This window comes from Canis lupus, chromosome X (assembly GCF_048164855.1).
Source record: "Canis lupus baileyi chromosome X, mCanLup2.hap1, whole genome shotgun sequence".
NCBI lineage: Eukaryota > Metazoa > Chordata > Mammalia > Carnivora > Canidae > Canis > Canis lupus.
The window spans coordinates 99,543,162-99,564,850 of record NC_132876.1 but is presented as its reverse complement, the minus strand read 5'-3'; the positions used below and the strand labels follow the sequence as shown (position 1 = coordinate 99,564,850).

At 38.0% G+C, this 21,689-nt stretch overlaps 1 long non-coding RNA gene and 1 pseudogene across 2 annotated transcripts in view; both read left to right on the top strand.

Annotated features, from left to right (window-relative positions):
* The first annotated feature begins 16,365 nt into the window (after positions 1-16,365).
* LOC140627211 (uncharacterized) overlaps positions 16,366-21,689 on the top strand; it is a 117,043-nt gene continuing 111,719 nt past the window's right edge. The window contains exon 1 of one of the 2 annotated variants that reach the window (XR_012026071.1): positions 16,366-16,461. This is a non-coding gene — a long non-coding RNA (uncharacterized lncRNA). Of the gene's footprint in view, positions 16,462-18,737; positions 18,880-21,689 lie in introns of those variants that run through there. The other variant, XR_012026070.1, reaches the window with a different exon arrangement.
* LOC140627842 (ubiquitin-conjugating enzyme E2 variant 2 pseudogene) lies at positions 19,021-19,748 on the top strand (annotated as a pseudogene).

Sequence of the window (21,689 nt, the reverse complement as noted above, 5' to 3'; positions counted from 1 at the left end):
AGGTGGGGAGACCACTCTAATACAGTACTGGCTAGTGTGTGCACCCCAGCTTGCTGCTTCTTTCTTTATGGAGAGCTGTATTTCTCTCCCAGGCCCTTCACCTCTGTTTTGCGCCCCTCCCTCCCTCCCTCCCCTGCCCAGCCAAGTGTTGAAACATTTTGTAGGACTAATTTAGTCTAAGTAATTTCATTTGAATTTTGGTAAAGTGACATTGAGAAGTTATGGTTCTTTGGATAAATCTTTCTCTTAATTGGTATAGGTCTCAAAGGTATAAAAGTAGTATATACATGCATGTGTGTAGAGAGAGAATATCCCCCATACTAGCTTGATAAATAAGTACATAAGTTATGTATATCAAAGGTATAAAAGAAGAAAGCTATATATATCCATATATACATAAACATGTTTGCACAAGTGGGCATGTGTGTGTGTATGGAGAGAGTGGGATGGAGAATATCCCCATACTAGCTTGGTAGCCCATTTCTATAAACATTTTTTGTGATGATTCCTTAGATGTAAAGTTTGTATCCTTCTTGTATCTTTTTTATTCCTGCATCACCCTTTTCTCAACTTTCTTGTGCATTAATGATCCTGGTATAGGCATTTTCCAAGATTGATGGACGACTAGCTAAAAGGTTTCATAGCCCAAGGCAAGGGAGAGGTCCATTAACTTCACATGGTCAATAATTTCCCTGGGTAATGCCCTCTTCTGAGATTTTATTGCTAATAAAACCCATGTTATAATGTTCAGAAAAATTAAACATCATTGTAAGTTGCTCATTCTTAAAATTAAACCTGTCCTTGCCTTTTTGCTGTGTCTTCATTCCTCATATATGTTGGTATGCTTTTTTTATATATATCTTTAAAACTTAAATTTTACTTTCTTTTTATATATTGAGTCCCACGCTTAGAAACTAATACTCATTTTCAAGTGACACATTTATATAATTCCCTTAACTAAAGGAATCAAGCGTGGTATTCTGAAATGGAGTGTCTGTAACTGATAGCTTTAGTCAAAATATATATTTATATCTGATGGGTCTACTAGGATTACTAGGTTGCCAAATCCAGCTAAAAACTTAGGGGAAAAAAGACACTTACCATCAGCTGGGAAAAAATAACATAATTTTGTTGTTTCTGTGGTGTTTAATGATTTGACTGAGGCAGGCTGAATATAAGACCATCTTCCTGCAGACCTTACTTTTTCATCCAAAGAAACCTTCCGTGGACTTTTATTGGCCTTTTGGTTTAATTTGTCACCCCCTCTGAAATCACTAATTCTTTGTATGGCTTTTAATTTTTAAATCTCTTCATATACAGAAACTTAAAATAGTCCTTTGTATTTTCTGAAATATGTCCAAATGGGCTTTGATTTTTCTTTAAGACAGAGACAAAGGTATTAAAAGTTCCAAGAGTGGGAAAGTTTACTTAAATATTTTTCATACACTTGGGGAAATTACCAGTAATCTGTAGGCTTGGATACATCCGATCTCATCCACATTGTGTCCAAATACGGGGTATAGAGCTTCCTCTCCCAGTTTTCTTTCTTTCAATGATGGGATTAAAAAGTACAGAGGGAATAAATTGAGAATCAAAACACTTTATTTTGAGCTCATCCTTACCAGCCAAGTGACCTCTGGAAAATCGCTTAACCTGCTAGTACATTAGTTATATATCACCCCCTCGAAACACTATTTAGTAGCAGTGATATTTGCCCTGCCTACCTATAGGGCTATAGTGAGAATCAATGCAGGCAATGTAGACAAAAGTGCTTTCTAAAGTCTAAAACCCCAAACAAATATCATATACCAAATGAGAATATAGCTGCAGCTCGGCCTTGCTACTTTCCTTGGCATGAAATGTCTCTCTATAAATTACTTAGTCTGCCATTGTAAACTTGGGAAAGAAAAAAAGAATCAAGGTCAAGAAAAATATGCCTATGAGTTATTCTTCTGCATGTTAATAAGTGAAAATGGTACCCATTATGGCCCTATAAGTTGTAAAACCTGGGGGAGCCATGTTGGCTAATTATGTTAATGGTTAGATGCTGGAGGATGTTGAATATTAATTCCTATATAGAATTTGTCTAATCATCCATTTCTTACCTGCCAATCTGTTCCAACTACTAATCAATCAGGCAGAAAACACAGAACTCCAGCCATTAGAAAACAAATGGCCACACATATGTAGCTACCCATATGCCTGAATCCTTCATTTTTGATAAAAACATATTGCCTGTAATGAAATAACATTGTGAATATTTACTTCACTTTTGTATATAGAATGGATTCCCCTTTCTGTATGGAGCTGTGTAATATATGCATACATAAAAATGGCTGTTCAATCAGATCAAATAGTTCCAATAATACTGTCCCTATAATCTGGTCAAGAAAAACTACTCCATTGTCTAACTGATAAAATAGAAAACTAAAAGTAGCTACTGATGTGAGTCCACTTAAAGTGGACTGTGGGGAAATTATTAAGATGTTGGGCAGGAAATCTTCATCTTTAGAAATTCATTAGGTGGGAAAATCCGTATTCATTAATAAATTTAAAACCTATAAATTATTTTTCTATAAATTATTTATTTATGTTATTTATAAATTCTTTATTCTTTTAAAATTCATAAAAATTTTTAAATTTATAAATCATTTAAAAATCAATAAATTTAATTTCCATATTCATAAAGCACTGCACTCAAATATGTGCAGTGCTTTCAACCAGGGTAGTATTGTCATTTGGGAAAGAACAGTTCATCGAGGGGGCCCATACCTCAGAGGGCAGGACATTTAGCAGTCAGGCTCTTGCTCTGTAATGACCCTACCCATAGTCATTGTGACAAAAGGCTGTTAGGAAGATAAATATCCCACTATCGAGAGCTACTGAAAGGAAAATTCTACATGTTAAGGTAGGACAGACAGAAAACTAAACTTTTGTCAGAGAATGGAGCCTAGAAGCACAGAGAAAGAATGATTAAAAATGACAAATGAAATTTTGAAGATAATTTTAATTAACAATTGTGAAGAAAGCAATTTTTTAATAATAAATTTATTTTTTATTGTAGTTCAATTTGCCAACATACAGAATAACACCCAGTGCTCATCCCGTCAAGTGCCTCCCTCAGTGCCCGTCACCCATTCACTCCCACCCCCCGCCCTCCTCCCCTTCCACCACCCCTAGTTCGTTTCCCAGAGTTAGGAGTCTTCCATGTTCTGTCTCCCTTTCTGATATTTCCCACACATTTCTTCTCCCTTCCCTTATATTTCCTTTCACTATTATTTATATTCCCAAATGAATGAGAACGTATAATGTTTGTCTTCCTCCGATTGACTTATTTCACTCAGCATAATACCCTCCAGTTTCATCCACGTTGAAGCAAACGGTGGGTATTTGTCGTTTCTAATGGCTGAGTAATATTCCATTGTATACATAGACCACATCTTCTTTATCCATTCATCTTTCCATGGACACCGAGGCTCCTTCCACAGTTTGGCTATTGTGGCCATTGCTGCTAGAAACATCGGGGTGCAGGTGTCCCGGCGTTTCATTTTATCTGTATCTTTGGGGTAAATCCCCAACAGTGCAATTGCTGGGTCGTAGGGCAGGTCTATTTTTAACTCTTTGAGGAACCTCCACACAGTTTTCCAGAGTGGCTGCACCAGTTCACATTCCCACCAACAGTGCAAGAGGGTTCCCTTTTCTCCGCATCCTCTCCAACATTTGTGGTTTCCTGCCTTGTTAATTTTCCCCATTCTCACTGGTGTGAGGTGGTATCTCATGGTGGTTTTGATTTGTATTTCCCTGATGGCCAGTGATGTGGAGCATTTTCTCATGTGCTTGTTGGCCATGTCTATGTCTTCCTCTGTGAGATTTCTGTTCATGTCTTTTGCCCATTTCATGATTGGATTGTTTGTTTCTTGGCTGTTGAGTTTAAGAAGTTCTTTATAGATCTTGGAAACTAGCCCTTCATCTGATATGTCATTTGCAAATATCTTCTCCCATTCTGTAGGTTGTCTTTTAGTTTTGTTGACTGTATCCTTTGCTGTGCAGAAGCTTCTTATCTTGATGAAGTTCCAATAGTTCATTTTTGCTTTTGTTTCTTTTGCCTTCGTGATGTATCTTGCAAGAAGTTACTGTGGCCGAGTTCAAAAAGGGTGTTGCCTGTGTTCTCCTCTAGGATTTTGATGGAATCTTGTCTCACATTTAGATCTTTCATCCATTTTGAGTTTATCTTTGTGTATGGTGAAAGAGAGTGGTCTAGTTTCATTCTTCTGCATGTGGATGTCCAATTTTCCCAGCACCATTTATTGAAGAGACTTTCTTCCAGTGGATAGTCTTTCCTCCTTTGTCGAATATTAGTTGACCATAAAGTTGAGGGTCCACTTCTGGGTTCTCTATTCTGTTCCATTGATCTATGTGTCTGTTTTTGTGCCAGTACCACACTGTCTTGATGACCACAGCTTTGTAGTACAACCTAAAATCTGGCATTGTGATGCCCCTAGATACGGTTTTCTTTTTTAAAATTCCCCTGGCTATTCGGGGTCTTTTCTGATTCCACACAAATCTTAAAATAATTTGTTGTAACTCTCTGAAGAAAGTCCATGGTATTTTGATAGGGATTGCATTAAACGTGTAACTTGCCCTGGGTAACATTGACATTTTCACAATATTAATTCTGCCAATCAATGAGCATGGAATATTTTTCCATCTCTTTGTGTCTTCCTCAATTTCTTTCAGAAGAAAGCAATTTTAATAGCACTTTATCACTTAGAGATGAGTAGCTTTTGTTGAAACCAACCTTTGCATAATTCTTGTTAATCACTTTGCCCCTTTCAGTTATTGATGATAAAATGCCCTTTACTCCACAAAGCAATCATCAATTTTATTTGTAAATTGACAGTTTTCTACCATTGACTTAAATTTTCTCAGTAAATACAATTTGTTCGAATTCCCCCAAGAGCCCCGGCTCTGGTGCTGCAGCTCCTAATACACATCACCCTGTCCTCACATGCCTTGGACTCAAGGAAGTTTCCTGTTGGATTCTTCTCCACATATTTAGAGACTAGCTAAGAAATGTCCCACCCTTTCCTTAAAACACACAGTCACGGGTAGCCTGGGTGGCTCAGCGGTTGAGCGCCTGCCTTCGGCCCAGGGTGTGATCCCAGAGTCCCAGGATTGAGTCCCACATAGGGCTCCCTGCATGGAGCCTGCTTCTTCCTCTGCCTGTGTCTCTGCCTCTCTTTCTCTCTCTCTCTTTCTCTCTCTCTCTGTGTGTGTGTGATGAATAAATAAATAAAATATTTTAAAAAAACACTCACGAACTAATAGCTACAAATGCCGTCATTGTTTCGCCATAACCTCTGTATTAGAGGTTAATTGTTTAGGGGAATTTAACCCGCTAAATGTGAGCTAATGAACACCAATCAAAGAGTAAGTATAAATGATCATTTATAATTTTAGATCATTTATAATTTTGGGTTTGGTGTGCCTTGGTCCCCAGCCAGCTCTGAGACGATTTCCTACTCCTTAGCTCTTTGCTTTCCCTTTTGTGCCCCGGCCGCCTTGTAATTACTGCCAGTTTGCTCCCACTGGAGGGACCCTGCCCCGGTACATCCATCTGCCAGGACACTTTCCTCCTGATCTTCACTCAACCCTGCCTTTTCTCCTTTCAGACCTCAATTCATCTCCTCAGGGAGGTCTCTCTAAGGCCAACATATCTAAACATGTGCTTCCCTCTCCCCCATTCTGTCATTCTCCATAGCCTTGAGCCAGCTCTACGTCTCTTCAGAGAGCTTACTGCCCCCTGCTATGTGTTGGAGTACTTATCCAATAAAGTCTTTATCAATAACATATTGAGATGGTTAAGGGTGGGCTACCTGGGCTTGAGTCCAGTGCTGTGCCTTCCTACCTGGCGACCTTCGGCAGTTGCTTAACGTTTCATTGTATCTCCTTCAGAGTGCTGCTGCCCCATCTTCCTTGGCATGAAGATATGGCCTACGGAAAAAGCACTTGATAGACTATTTACTCCAACTTTCTGTCAAAGAAAATAATATTTGCTCCTCTCTTCTTCTCCTGCATCTCCTCTTCTCTCTTAATTTTATCTGTTTCTTATTACTCAGTCTCAGAAAGGCGAGGAGGAAGAATCACTTTCAGAGCTTTTCGCCATCTTGTGTATGTCCTTTTTATGAGACTCTTAGGTAGAAAATCTCAGTGATCTTAATTTCACCTCACATCTGCTTTTCTTTCCTTTTTTTTTTTTAAAGATTTTATTTATTTATTTGACAGAGGCAGAGAGAGAACACAAGTAGGCAGAGTGGCAGGCAGAGGGACAAGGAGAAGCCCCGAGCCTGATGTGGGACTCGATCCCAGGACCCCGGGATCATGACCTGAGCCAAAGGCAGACAACCAACTGAGCCTCCCAGGTGCCCCTCACATCAGCTTTTCAGTGAAACAGCTCTTCAACTGATTTTCTCTATCATACACTACAAAAAGTGACAATTGTCATTTGATTATTTGACTAATTTCAAGCCTCAACAAATATCTACACAGACCAGCTCTTACATCCTCACAGGTGGTACGTACTGAGAGTAAAAGCAGAGATTGCCAATAAAGTTTAGATTATAGCCTGTGTCCTTAACCAAAACTCAGAATATAATTATGCATATAAAAATCAGTGCTCATCAAAAAAAAAAAAAAAAATCAGTGCTCATCAAACAAGCAATCTTACTTGAGTTTTTTAAACATCTAAGGGTATTATTTTTTTGTTTCCAGAAGAAAATTTTTGCTACTATGTATTTTTTAAATGACTATTTTGGTAAAATTAAAGAAATTTAAAACCCAGATTTTCTCAAGCATTTAAGTTCAATTACAAATCTTATACTCCTTACAGTTCTAAAATTATAAATGATCATTTATACTTACTCTTTGATTGGTGTTCATTAGCTCACATTTAGCGGGTTAAATTCCCCTAAACAATTAACCTCAAATACTTAAATTCCCTTAAGAATTTCAACATATCTACCAATTTAATATATCTGATTATTAAAATTCTTTACACAGCTCCCAGTACGACACAATCTTCTTCACTTAAGCAGCTCCTGTGAATCTAATAGAGCAGAAACATTAATAAAGTAAATCAGGTCCACTTACACATTTAAATACTTTTATCAACTTTAAGATTCCTTTATACCTCTCAAGTCAAAGTCACAAGTCTAATGTTGATTAACCATTTCAAATCAAATCATTTCACATGTCAAATTCTCTAGCACATCAGCTTCTTTGAAATGTGTTAACCATCTTAAAAAGCGATAATAACTGAACTGGCAAAAGGTAATCCTAAACTTAACACAAAGTGATATTATTATTGTTTTAATTTCAGTTTCTGCTTTTAGAATTGCAAAGATACAACTATAGGATCTGAGACATGACGCCATAATTTCAGTTTGTGGTTAGAAAAGTCAATCCATAGGAGCCCCCTCATACAGTTTTATACTGAGTTTCTTCCCCATTTCAGTCAATTGAGCTAGTCTCTTATCATCTGATCGGATGCCATTTTGTCCTAATACTTTTTCCTGGCTGGTTATCATCAACAACCACCACTTATCATAATTTTATATTAGACTACATAACATGAATTAGAGTATAATATCTAATGGCTTCACTGTACCATATACACTGCATGCACAAAAGTAAACTATTTTCATGTTGCCTGGGGAATTTCTATGAGCAGATATATGCTAGTATTAAAAGATAAGATTCTGTTTTAGCTCATGTTCATGTTTCATTTCAGAAATACACTGTTGTCTATTAGTGGATCTTAAAGCAAACAGGATAGCGACAAACCCAGTTTTGAGTTTGATTGAGCACCTTTTTAGAACAAATGAGAAAAATTGATTGAAAGGTATTTTTTAAAAAGGACCTAAAACCAATTGGTGTTCAGGAGATTTCCCATGCAACTTTCCAAGTTGCTAAAAACAAAAAAACAAAAAAACAGGTTTTAAATTATAGTCCTGCTCATGAAACTATGAGCAGATGACCAACTTCAATGGCTGGAAACCCAGATTCAAAGTCAACTTCATTTATAGCCCCTCCTTCTTTTCTTTTAAACTGCCTCAACTTGTATTAATGGCATTGTAACTAAAGTCAAAGCTAAAGAATAGAACCGGAGGACAGGAAAAGCAGTTGAATTAACTTTAAAGTACTCTTCATATTATCCTTTAAAATCTTTACTTCTACAAGGAAGAAAAAAGTCTTCAAAGTGGAATGTTATTTAAAAGGAATTTTCAAGTGCAGGCGTTGGCAAAGCTGGCCGAGGGAACTATAGGCAATGAAGTAGCCGGAGGAAGAATGTCAGAACGAGCCTGAGGTTTCCATGTGAAGGCCTTGCTTCCTAATTGTTATTATGCTTACAAGGACATTCTGTAAAAAGAAAAATGAACGAACGCCTTGTTCAACACCTGCTGTAAAAAGATGCTGGAACTCTGTGGCTTGCTTAAATCATTTTTTTTCCAGAAACAAATTGCCGAACAAGCCCTAGGCCATTTAATTTCCAAATACCAGTAATTAAAATGAGTAACATCGTCAGAATTTGGCAGGGCCACAGCTTTCCTTTCCCTTTTCATTTTCACATAAATTTCAGTGAAGGTCAGATTTGTTGAAGGGAGGAGAGGGGGCGAAGCCTGCCGGCCGCGTGCTCATAGGAGGTTAAAATATGACTCGTTCACAGTGTCCCTCATAGTTCAGGACTTAATGGTCCTTGACGGGGATAACCTAGAAGTTCATTTTACTCTGTGTCCCAAAAGCAGTCATTGTCAATGTAATCTTTCTTGTGGGCTGAAAGATATTGTCAACAAATGATCTGACTTTCAATAGCAGTTGACCAGCAGTGCCTCAGATCCAAAACCTCATGAATGTGGATCCTTGTTGATCTGTTTCCTACTCATAGCAGTACAGATATTTATTCGGGTTTCCTTTCATTTTGGGTTTTTTTTTTTTTTGGCTTTATTTCTTATACAGGTCATTTTTACCTATCTCTCCCTAAAAACCAAACTTTTTAAGGTGATAGCTAGGTCTTGTTCTGGGAAAGATGGGGTGCAGCAGTGCAGAGAATGTGTGCCCTGGTTGCAGTCCATTTCTCAGCTGAGCACTGCTACTTCCTAGATGGGCACACTGGGGTACCTGTCTCACCACACTTGGCCTTATTGCCTAATCTGTGAAGGGGAAAGATTAAAACTTGCCTCAGTGAAAATCCAAGGACATGGAGCATGTGAGGGAGATTGACTTTGCTGAAGGATAACCTGAGTCTCATTCCCACAACAGAGTCATCGTGGATAAGCAAATAAGGTTTTTCCTTTTCTAGTCTACCCCACCCTAAAGAGAGCAGTGAAGTCCAAGCTCCTGGAAGGGTGGGTTCTCCTCACCCAGCTGAGAGTAACAGGCATGGATCTTCAGAATGCCAGCCACCTGGGTTGTTCTCCACAGGGGCCCTGCTGGAGAGGATGACTCTCGTAATCTATGGAAGCTAGACGGTAAATGCCAAGGACATGAGCATCATCAAGGACCTTGAGTGGTAGAGCCTGTTGGGAGGGACATTGCAGTAGAAGGGCTGCAATCTGTTGGAAAGCCTCTAATAATGGAAAATGTGGGACTAGAGGACAAAAGGACCAGTCAGAAAAGAGCTCATCTGAGGCAGGAGAAAGAACACATGGAGACAATGTATTTGTCACATAGCATGGAGGACATCCTGATAGACCATTGCAGACAAATGGACAGCAAGACGGAGATCTACCTGGTTCTCTCCATTTGAGCCCCAGGAAACCAAAAACTCCAAAGAAATAGAAAATATAGAGTGGTTAAACCCAGTTCTTTGTGTTCTTGAAAGAATGAGTCTATAAGTGGGCAGATGGAGAGTCTCTTCACTCTCGGATGGTTTCAGATCACGAATCTTACAATACAACTTGAGAGCTGCTTCTTGTCCAATTATTTCTGATCTGATCCACAAGGAGATGAAAGATGATAAACAGAGCACAATGAACACGGAAAATAACTAGGTGAGGAGTGAGGCTGCTGGGAATTTCATGGCCTACGTCATCTTCCCACGCCTCACTAGTCTGCAGAAATGTGGTTGCCTTGACAATAATAATGGATTTTCTAGCCCTGACCCACTTTTCCAGGACGTTTAGGAAAACCCAAGAGAGTAATGTACTCAAGAGCAAGTTCATTCCCAGGTTATCACAAAGCTTTGCCAGGAACATGATATTCTGGGTGGAAAAGAGCATGGGACTCCTTCCCCTCTGTTGAATTGGGTTCTGCAGCAGGGTTATTCCCGGTCCATATGTTTTGAGTTTAATGAAATAGCTTTCTCAGCTTTTACTTAGAGCGTTCTTTCACTTCAGCATTTACCTAAGTGTCCAAGTGACTGGAGAAATGGATTCAAGCAAAAGGCAGAATGTTTCTCTTCCCTCAGAGGACATAAGATGAGAATAAGCTTGTAACAGATACTGTCAGTGCCCTGTCTCTTAGTGTCCCTGGAACTTTCTGTATGTTGCTGTAGATGTCCAGCTACCCAAATCCATATCCCTGTGCCTAAGGATGTGACCAGTGCTAAGGAATGCACACCTCCTGGGAGCAGCCCTCAGCCCTTGATTCTCAAGATAGGTGTGTAAACTTCTCAGCTCTCATACTTCATGTGTTGTGTACTATTTTCCAGAGGAATTCTGCTCCAGAATTCCCCTGGGGCAGTTGGCTTCATGTATTGGTTACCTTCCCTGCCCTGTCTCATGACCCCATTCTTCTACCAACGTTATCGGTACCTCCCAGTTAAGCTCCTTGAATTTGGATCCTTCCCTCAGGTCCTGAATCTGGAAAAATACCGAGACAAGAATCTTCAAATAAATTCTCTCCCAAGAAGTTTCTAGCAACTCCTACAAATAAATGACTCTTTAGTCATCCCAACTCATTAGAAGCATTCAGATATGTCTGTGCCACAACAGTAGGCACACACTGAGATCCTTCCCAGGACACTTCCATGGCAGGATGACCCCACCAGTTCACCAGTCATGATTGAATTCTTCCTCAACTCAAGCCATAACTCATCCTCCTTTACCTATACTGCAGCCCAAATTGCTTTTTATTAAATTTTGGCTTTATTGAAATATAACTGACAAAATTGGAAGGTATTTAAAGTGCACGTCATGGTGATTTTGATATATGTAACTATTGTGAAAGGATCTCCCCCCATCTCATTAAGTAGCTCATCCACTGCCTCATAGATTGATCTATTTTCATTTTGAAGAAAATATTTAAGTTCTACTCTCTTAGCAAATTTCATTTACACAATGGTGTTATCAATCAAATTGCTTTAAGCAAGAAGTAACAAAAGGGTTTTTAGTTTGCAATGACAATTCAGTTATTAGGATCTTCTATAGTTGTTCAAAGCCCCAGAGCATTAAGAAGTGAAAATAACGTACTATGGAAGGCAGCAATGATAGAAATAGTCATTATCCAAAATTATGATTTCCACAAATATTTTTCTCTTGACTATTTATTCTGATCCCATGTAAGTAAACTTTGTTCCTTGCTTGTTTACTGGGCATGAGATAGGGGTTTTAGGAATGAGAGAGGTTTGATTTTCAAATAAATATTTGAAAAATGAGAAGTATTTTACCTTAAAAATGGACTTTTGTGGGGGACCCTGGGTGGCTCAGCAGTTTAGCGCCTACCTTCAGCCCAGGGTGTGATCCTGGAGTCCCGGGATCCAGTCCCACATCGGGCTCTCTGTGTGGAGCCTGCATCTCCTCCCTCTGCCTGTGTCTCTGCCTCTCTCTCTCTCTCTCTCTCTCTGTCTCTCTCTCTCTGTCTCTCATGAATAAATAAAATCTTTTTAAAAATGGACTTTCAAATAAAGACATTTCAGGAGAACACTATTCTTCCAATACCTATAGCCTTGGTAGTTTTTATATGTGTTTTTTCATATGTGTTTTCATTTGTGTAATTTCATATAGTGTAATTATTTGAAACATGGTCGATTTGAAAGCCTCTCATTTACTTGTTCACTCTTAACCTTTCCTCAAAAATGAAAAATCAGGCAAATATAATTTAGGTACAAAAACTCCATGTTATTTTTTAACTTCTAAATAGAAGGGAAAACCACAAATTAAATTACTAAAATGCTCCCCACATAAATCACTCCATGTAGAAATAGAGTAGAAAAGTTACCTTTTCAAGATGTGGTAAGCAGAACCCTAAAATGGCTTCCAAGAGTCCCACCTGTTGGTATATACATCTTTATAATCCTTGAGTGTGCATAGAATCTGTGAATATAATGGGATGTGACTCCCCTGGTTAGGAGACTGAACCCTCATGATTCAGTTGACTTTGAATTAATCAAAAGGGAAATTATCTCTGGTGGGCCTGACCTAATCAGGTGAGTCTTTACAGGAAAGATCTGGCCCTTCCTGAAGTCCTAGAGATTTAAAGTGTGAGAAAGATTGTTCTTCTGCCCTCAAAGAAGCTACGAGTCCTGTTCTGAAGTGGCCTGTGGAGGAGATGACATGATAAGAACCTGAGTGGTCTGTAGGACCTGAGAACCATCCCTGGCTGACAGAAAGCAAGAAAACAGAGATCTCAGTAAGGAAATGAATTTTTCCAACAACTTGGCAAAGATTCAAAGAGAAACCTTCCCCCATCAAGCTTCCACATGGGGACATACCTCGCCAACGTCCTGGTTTCAGCCTTTGAAGACCCTGAGCAGAGGACCCCAGCTAAAATGTGCCCGATTCCTGACCTGTGGAAACTAGGAGGTAATAAATGTGTGCTACTTTAAGCTGCCAAGTTTGAGGTCATTTGTTAAGTAGCAATATATAACCAATGCACAAAATTTCCTTTGAAATTGATTTCCAGGGTCAGTCTATTATATTAAAGGCCTGTAATCCCCTGCATAAATTTTTTGCACCTCAAAAGACACCATCAAGAAAATGAAAAGGCAACCTACAAACTGAGGGGGAAATATTTGCAAATCATATGACTCAAGGGGACTTGTACCCAGATTTAAAGAACTCTAGAACACTTCAATAATAAAAAGCCCAGTAACCCAATAAAAAATGTGCAGAGTCTGAAGAGATATTATTCCAAAGAAGATAGACGGAAGGCCAGTAAGTAAACGAAATGCTGCATAACATTATTAATCATCAGGAAGATGCAAATCAAAAACACAATGAGACTTCACTCTCTATCTGCTGGGAGAGCTCTAATAAAAAGAGGACAGAAGACATTTGAACCCTCCTACACTGCTGGTGAACGTGTTAAATGGTGCTGCCGTTTTGGCAAACAGTCTGGTAGGCCCTCAGCAATCCCACTCCGAGAAATCTACACAAGACAGATGAAAACCTGTCCACACAAAAACTAGTATATGCATGTTCATAGCAGCATTATTCATAATAACAAAAAATGGAAACAGTCCAAATATCCATCAGCTGATGAGTAAATTGGGATCTATCCATACAATGAACTAGTATTTAGCAATAAAAAGGAATAAAGTACTGCTGCCTGCTACAACATGCTAAGTGAAAGAAGCCTATCAGAAAAGGCCACATAGGGACACCTGGGTGGCCCAGCGCTTGAGTGTCTGCCTTCGGTTCAGGGCATGATCCTGGAGTTCCAGGATCAAGTCCCCCATTGGGCACCTTGCATGGAGCCTGCTTCTCCCTCTGCCTATGTCTCTGCCTCTCTCTCTCTGTGTCTCTCATGAATAAATAAATAACATCTTAAAAAAAAAAGAAAAGGCCATATATTGGGGCACCTCAGTCTCAGTCAGCTAAGCATCTGACTCTTGGTTTCATCTCAGGTCATGATCTCAAGGTCATGGGATCAAGCCCTGAGTGGGGCTCTGTGCTGGGTGTGGAGCCTGCTTAAGTTTCCCTCTCTCTGTCTCTGCCCCTCCCCCACCCTACCCACTGACTTCCACTCCCACTCTAAAAATAAATAAATAAATACCACATATTGGGGCACCTGGGTGACTCAGGCAGTTAAGCATCTGACTCTTGATCCCAGCTCAGGTCTTGATCTCAGGGTCATGTGTTTGAGCCCCATGTTGGGCTCCACTCTGGGCCTGGAGCCCACTTAAAAAAAATAGAAAATAAAAAAGACCACATATTGTATGATTCTATTTATATGAAAAGCCCAGAAGAGGCAAATCTATATAAATAGAAAATACATCATTGTTTAGTTGGGGTGAGGGATGGGAATGGGGCATGGCTGTAAAAAGTATAGAGATTCTTTTGAGAAAAATGGAAATATCCTAGATTGTCATGATGATTGCTTATCTCTGTAAATACAGTAAAAATTGTTGAGCTGTACACTTAAATGAATGTTATGGCATGTACATTATATTTCACTAAGCTGTTTTTATTGAGGCTAGTTTCTCCTTTGTTTTGCTGGGGTCATGCTAGGAGAGCAAGGGTTCTATAATAATGAGACCCAAAAAAAGGGAAAAAAAGCCAGTCCCGTGATAGGCATAAGTCAGTGACCAGATTTTATATGCTTTCTGATGGTGTTGGAAAGGCAGCACGGCAGAGGGAGAAGCCACACTCATGAAACCGTGAGTTTGCTTATCTTTGCCCATTTTCTCACTAGCTCGGGAACCTCTCTGACTTGGACTGGATAAATTCCCAGTCACTCACAATTCTAAATGTTCTGTTCAGCCTAATGATTTATACAAAGATAGTCACTAAAATGACATTTGAAGTATCCAAGTATGCCAAGATATCACTGAAAAATGTTCTTATCTTCTTTAAATGAAAGAATTCATTTAAATCCAAAAGTGTGACCGAGAATGACCTCAAACATTTCACAGTACCTTTTCTGTGTTACTTGTCTTAAGTTTAATGCTAATGTGAGATCAGGATTTCATGCAAGCTACCACTTAGATCGGAAGCCCAATTATTTGCCTTAGTTTTCCTAATCCCAATTTTGTTCTTATTCTCTAACTAAATTATTTTCAGGCTGTTTTTCATTTACCTGTTCTGAAAGCTCAGAAATGAGGAAAAGAAAGAACACAAACCAGTTTAATGCAATGAAAAAAAAATTCGGGTGCACTTAGAACATCTAAATGGCTTTCCACTTTCCTTGGTCACTAAATACTCGCAAGGTCTTAGTCTATTAGTTACTAAGGTAACTCAAAGCTGGCAATATGTTGACATACCTTTCAAGGCCAACAGATTTTTCAGTATTTCACAGATAATGTCACATTAACCTCAAACTTGGCCTTTTCCCAAAAGAACAATGGTTGTTTGAATGAATCTGTTACAATTTTATTTTTTGTTTTTTTTTTAAAGGAGCTTTTTGCTGCACTTTCCTTCAGCTCAGGTATCATTGATTCTGTTTTTAGAATAACATAATAGTACAAGTCAGATATCTTTATTGATGCCTGCAGTAAACCACTCATTTGCCCCTTTTGCCAGATACTCACAGCCTGAGTCAGAATCTGTGTAGTCATCCAAATGGTGCTCAAAAGAGAGGACATCCTTTCATTTACCCAGACAGCCCCACAAAGATATTCCTGGTGTAGGGACGCCTGGGTGGCTCAGCGGTTGAGTATCTGCCTTTGGCTCAGGGCGTGATCCCGGAGGCCCCAGGATCGAGTCCCACATTGGGCTCTCTGCATGGAGCCTGCTTCTCTTCCCTCTTCCCATGTCTCTGTCTCTCTCTCTCTGTCTCTCATGAATAAATAAATAAAATCTTTAAAAAAAAAAAAAGAATATTCCGGGTATAAATCAAGGCAAAGAGGATGTCTTTAGGATAGAAATGGACAGTCTTTTTGCCTTTTTTGCCATTAATCATGGTGTATAAATTCACATGTGCAAAGTAGGATTTTCTGTCCTCATGTTGAGAATGAGAAGTTGTAGCCAGGAATCTAGTGTATTCCTCTCATAGCCCATCATTACAGTGGGAAAGCAGACCTGGTGTGTCTAAGAATCAGCTACTAGTCAAATTTACTCACTGCACTCACTGAAAGGAAAAAAAATACAGTGAAGAGAGTTAGTCTTTTCCAAAGAACCCAAATTAATAGTAAGATAAATGTAAATTTGAGCAGATAAATTAAATATTAACAAAATCTAATATACTGACAGCAGATGATCTCTCTGTTTAACAATGTATATACTTAAGAAACATTTGAGATAATGTACATATACTAAATCTGATCCAAGAAAATGCCAGTATCTAAAATCATGGTAGTGTTCAACCATTTGCAAACCCCCGCCTCTGCCACCCGCCGCCCAGACACATAAATCTTGATATTTGTGGTGGTGAATTCCTTCTTCTTCTAAAGTTCTTCTTGTTTTTGGAGATTAAGTAGTTCTTGGGAGCTCTGAAATGTATTTACTTTCAGGAGCATCTGGCTGGCTCAGTCAGCAGAGCATGTGAGTTTTGACCTTGAGTTTGTGAGTTCAAGCCCCACATTGGGTTAGAGATGACTTAAAAATTTTTATTTTTAATTTATTTACTTTCAGTTTAGTGAACTTCAGGTATCCTTAAACTTGACCTTATTTACTTAGATTCTATTTTAAAAATATTTCTGAATCTTGCCAGTTATATCAAGTTCATATTGAATTCATCAAAGGGGTTAATAAAATGACTCCAAATAAAATATTTTCTCTAAAGCGATAGTGTGCTTTCCAGTTTAGCCCTGTAATAGTTAAAATGCTAAACTAGCACTATAGTCAATTCAGTGATTTATTTACTTATGTAACTTCTCATTTAAAGTTTGCTTTATTAAAACTAATTTTTATTATTTCCCTGTGGCAATCTAAACTTTGAAGAGTGGGGAAATTATCCACCCTATGCATATTTTGTACTATTATTAACATCCAGTTGTGTTGTAGTTGATTTAAAAGTGTTGAAAAACAAATGAATGTTTTGCTTACTGCAGAAAAGCTTGTCATTGAAAATTCAATGTTAGTGAATACCCCATTTCTGTATTCATGATTATAAGAATACCAATTTGCATGGCACTTTAGGATAACTAATGAACAGTGTAAGATTAGAAGTTGGAGGTTACTTTAAGTCATAATACTTTTCAAGAAACATTTTGTAGCTAATAATCCTGTATTATGTACTTGAAAGTTGCTAAGAGAATAAATCTTAAATGTTCTTACCACAAAAAAAGAATTAGTAATTATGTGACACATGGAGGTGTTAGCTAATGCCATGGCAATAATCATTTTGCAATATGTAAGTGTATCAAATCAACACATTGTCTACCTTAAGCTTACACAATGCTATATGTCAGTTGCATCTCAGTAATAAAGCCTGCAAAAAGAAATATTTTGTTTGTTGAAGTCCACTGTGAACAATGTAAAGTTTGAAAACAGAATCAACAGAATAAAAAGCTGTAAGACAAAGAATTGAGTGCATTTTTTTCATAGTTGCATATTCAGGTTTGTCTAGGTAAAAATAACTTCTTTGGTGTTTCCCCATTTTAGCTGGGGTTTTTTTTTCTGCCTATTTCTAGTTTGTTTTGTCTCACTTATGTTAATGAAATTCTAAAAGGGCAGCCAAATGTCATGAAGCTTTATTTCATCACCTAACCCTTCGGTTTTTTAAAACTAGGTTCAAAATTCAATTAAGATCACATAGATTGTTGTCAAATGAGCTGCCTTAAATAGAATAAAATATTAACTGTAACATAGGAAAATGTAAAAACATTTGGAAAGGAGCAATGCTTGGAAAAGTTCTAAAATGTAAGAAATAATCTGATAATATAATTGAAATTGTGTTTTCACATACTGAAAAGATAATAAATAGCCTTTGCCTTGTCAGGCTTTATTGAAGAGATGATACACTGAGAGTTTGTTTTCTCTGTTTTTGAGCTGTATATAACTTTTGATTCTTTTTATTTTCACTGAATATATTTAACATGTAACACTAAATTTAAGGTATATGTTACTTTCATACATTTATAGATTGTAATATGATTGCTATTGTAGTGACATTTATCACATTATATAATAACAGTAAAATATTGTTTATATTCATGATAGTGTGCATTAGATCTCTGTAGCTTATTTACTATTCATTCCATGTTTGTACCCTTAAATAGTATCAGTCATATCCCTCACCCCTCTCCTTAGGGTAACTATTATTCTACTCTGTTTTTACAAGTTCGAGTTTTTTAGATTCCACGTATAAGTGATATCATACAGTATTTGTTTTTCTCTGTCTGACTTACCTCATTTAGCATAATGAGCTCTCTGTCCATCCATGTTGTCACAAATGGCAGGGTATCCTCCTTTCTCGTGGCTGAATAATATTCCATTGTGTATAGATACCACATTTTTTTTAATCCATTTATCCATTGGTAGGCATTTAGTTGTTTCCATATCTTGGTCTGATTCTTTTCAAATTAAGAAACTTTCCCTTAAATATTTCACTACCGTTGCTTTACTCAAGAAGAACAAACACTGTAATATATTGGAGGGAATGGGATAAACCCTTAAAGTCAATTCATCCAGTCTGAGAAAACCTAGTCATATATGGCCAGTTATACTATCGGAGAAGCAGATAATAACTGAATCACAAATACTTTATCATTTACTCAAAGCCTAGCACTGTGGCAGAAGTTGATGAGTACAAGGCAATTATTAGACATTTAAAGGAAATGTAACCTTATTTTGTAAGTAGGCTAGTCAAGCAGGATATATTGATGACATAATCATGCTTAATCTTTCCTTCTAGACTATAAACTACTTAGAATCTGGGATTGCTTCTTATTCAACTCCTTACTCTTCATAACTGGTATCACTGAATCCTGGATTCAGAATGTGAACAGATGAAGGAACAAAAACCAGACTTTTTCTTCTTGACAATTTAGTGTAAATCCTGGTAAGAAAGACTCCCATGATTATGATTTCTCTAAACTGCCCTGCTTGTCCGTACTATCCCTCATAATCAGCTAAATTTCTCTACAGAAAACAGAAGAGACTGACTCTCAGCTGTTTTCTATTAAAAAAAGTTATCTTACTCATGTGGTGACCTCTCATGATTTTCTAGCCTTTTGTGGCTTTTGTGTGCTTTAATGAAGACCCATACATATGCATTGTTTCCTTCAAAACCATTGTTATGAAAATATTCTGAATCTATAAAAGCATTTTCTAGTTCCTTTCCACCCTTGGAAGCCAGCCACTTTTTTTTTAAGATTTTATTTATTTATTCATGAGAGAGACACACACACACAGAGAGAGAGAGAGAGACATAGGCAGAGAGAGAAGCAGGCTCCTTGCAGGGAGCCCAATGTGAGACTTGATCCCGGGACCCCAGGATCACATGCTTGGCTGAAGGCAGGCACTCAACCACTGAGCCACCCAGGCATCCCAGAAGCCAGCCACTTTTAACGTTAGTTACAGTAATCAAGATTCTTGGTTCAAATTATTTTTTGAAAATTGCACTCTTGGTGTTGGGGGTAGGAGAAGATGGCAATCTCCACAGACAAATTATGAAAACAGAATACATAGCCTCAAAGTAGAATATGGACCTAAATATCCAGGAGCCCCTCTATCAGTTAGATTTGTAACCAAAATTAATATGAATGGAATTAATAATTCCAATAGAATGGTGGATGCACAGAGCATACCAGTGTTGGCAAAATAGCAAAATATAACATTAAAGTTGTACTTCAGGAGCTAAGATGTCTAGTGATGTCCAAATATAGGAAGTTTCCACAGCCACCAGAAGGACAAACACAGAACAACTAATTTTAGTGGATCTCAAACTTGTCTTAAACCAACAATCTTCTACTCGTGTTAATGTCTTGATTAAATATCACAGTGCAGGGCAGCCTGGGTGGCTCAGCGGTTTAGCACCACCTTTGGCCCAGGGCGTGATCCTGGAGACCCGAGATTGAGTCTCACGTCAGGCTCCCTGCATGGAGCCTGCTTCTCTCTCTGCCTGTGTCTCTGCCTCTGTGTGTGTGTGTGTGTGTGTGTGTGTGTGTGTGTGTGTCTCATGAATAAATAAATAAAATATTTAAATATATATATATATATATTTCACAGTGCAGAGTACCCACACATTAAGTAAAAGAATTCCAGCTGGTAAACATGACCTAGACATTGGTAAGAATATATTTAAAATATATACACCATTATGTTTTCAGTTTACAGGAGGAAAAATGCAGCACAATTTTCCTTCCTCTTGTTGAGACACCGTCACTTAAGCATAAACTCGGAGTACTCAAAATAGAATTCAGGTTTACAAAATGAAAGCCTGGGAGAAGAGTCAGATTACTATAGAAAAGTAAAAAAAAAAATCTCAAGAAGGGAAAATAGGCATGCTTTATCCATCTTGCTTCGTGAAAGAGCTTCAGTTGAGATTGTCTAAAGTAGCAGGTACAATGAATATTGCCACAAATTGTGAATGTTTGAAGCGGTATGAGTGCTGACTACTAGTAGTATCATAAATATGTTCAGAATTGTTTTGATGCCTGTATTTTATAAGAAAAAATGTTGTGGAGGAGGTCGATGAATTTCTGTTAAAAGCCATTCCTTTGTGTTACATGTAATAGTGTAAATATTGGTTTACAGTCTTTATTTGACAAACCATGCATTTAAGTGAAATCAGCACAAAGGAAATAGGTGTACAGATATGTGATTTGGAGATTAAAGTGAGTCTTAAAATGTGGACAAAATGTGGAATGTGTCCTCAGGGGGGAAAATTGCACTCTTTAGTTGGCCAGTTGCACAATAAAGTTCATCATGTCAGTTTTGACTGCTTATTTGGGACAATATATCCTTTTACTCATAAAGCATTTAAAAATTTTGAGAAAGATAAGCACAGGAGGGAGGGGAAAATGTTAGTTGTCTAGTTCTGATCAGTTGAAATGGTAATAGGAAAAAAAGGCAACTGTGATTACTTAAGATTCTGGGGGGAAACAAAACTGCTTAACCAACATGTTCAACTCAAGAGCTCCAGAGAAAAAAAAACCCTTGTCTTTGACAAGGGTGCTCCCAGGTCCATCCTTGAATTTTTGATCCCTGAGGGAGTCTAGTTGACATTTTGTCTTAGAACTTTAAGTACTTTGTATTCACGTTCTGGCAAAGCCCTTTATTAGAACTTTTCCTTATTGATGCCTGGTCATTTGGTTGCCCTCTCCCCAAATTTCTAGATTCTTCTGTGAATGCCTACAAGTCATCATATTGCCAATATGAAGTTTATTAAGAGAAACCAGCTCACTTCTACTCTTGTCACTCTTCAGAAGCCAGCTGATCAATTGTAAAATAGTAAGAGTAGCTACCATTATTGCATGCCTAATTTGTTCTAGTACAGTAGTAGGCATTCTATACATGTTTCTTAAGGATAGAGAGCAGTCATTTTATTCAGTAGAAGTATGTACACCTTTGTTCTGCAGTAGGTTATCTGGCCCAACATGTAAGAATCCGCAATACTTGAGGTTAAGATTTCACAGCTTTGTAACTGGTTTTGTTTGCTCCTCCATCCACAGACCAGGACTCACACATTTCACAACTGTGGAAAGAAAAGCCTCATGTGTGCTGTCACCAGTGGCCTGAGGCCTCAGTTTTATTCTTTATTCTAGCTCTAAGATGGACCCCTAGGGAAGGTTATAAAGATTGTAATATTGAAAGTCGAGAAGGGGTTATTGTTTAGTAAATCCCCGCCCCAGGGAAGGAATAGATGGA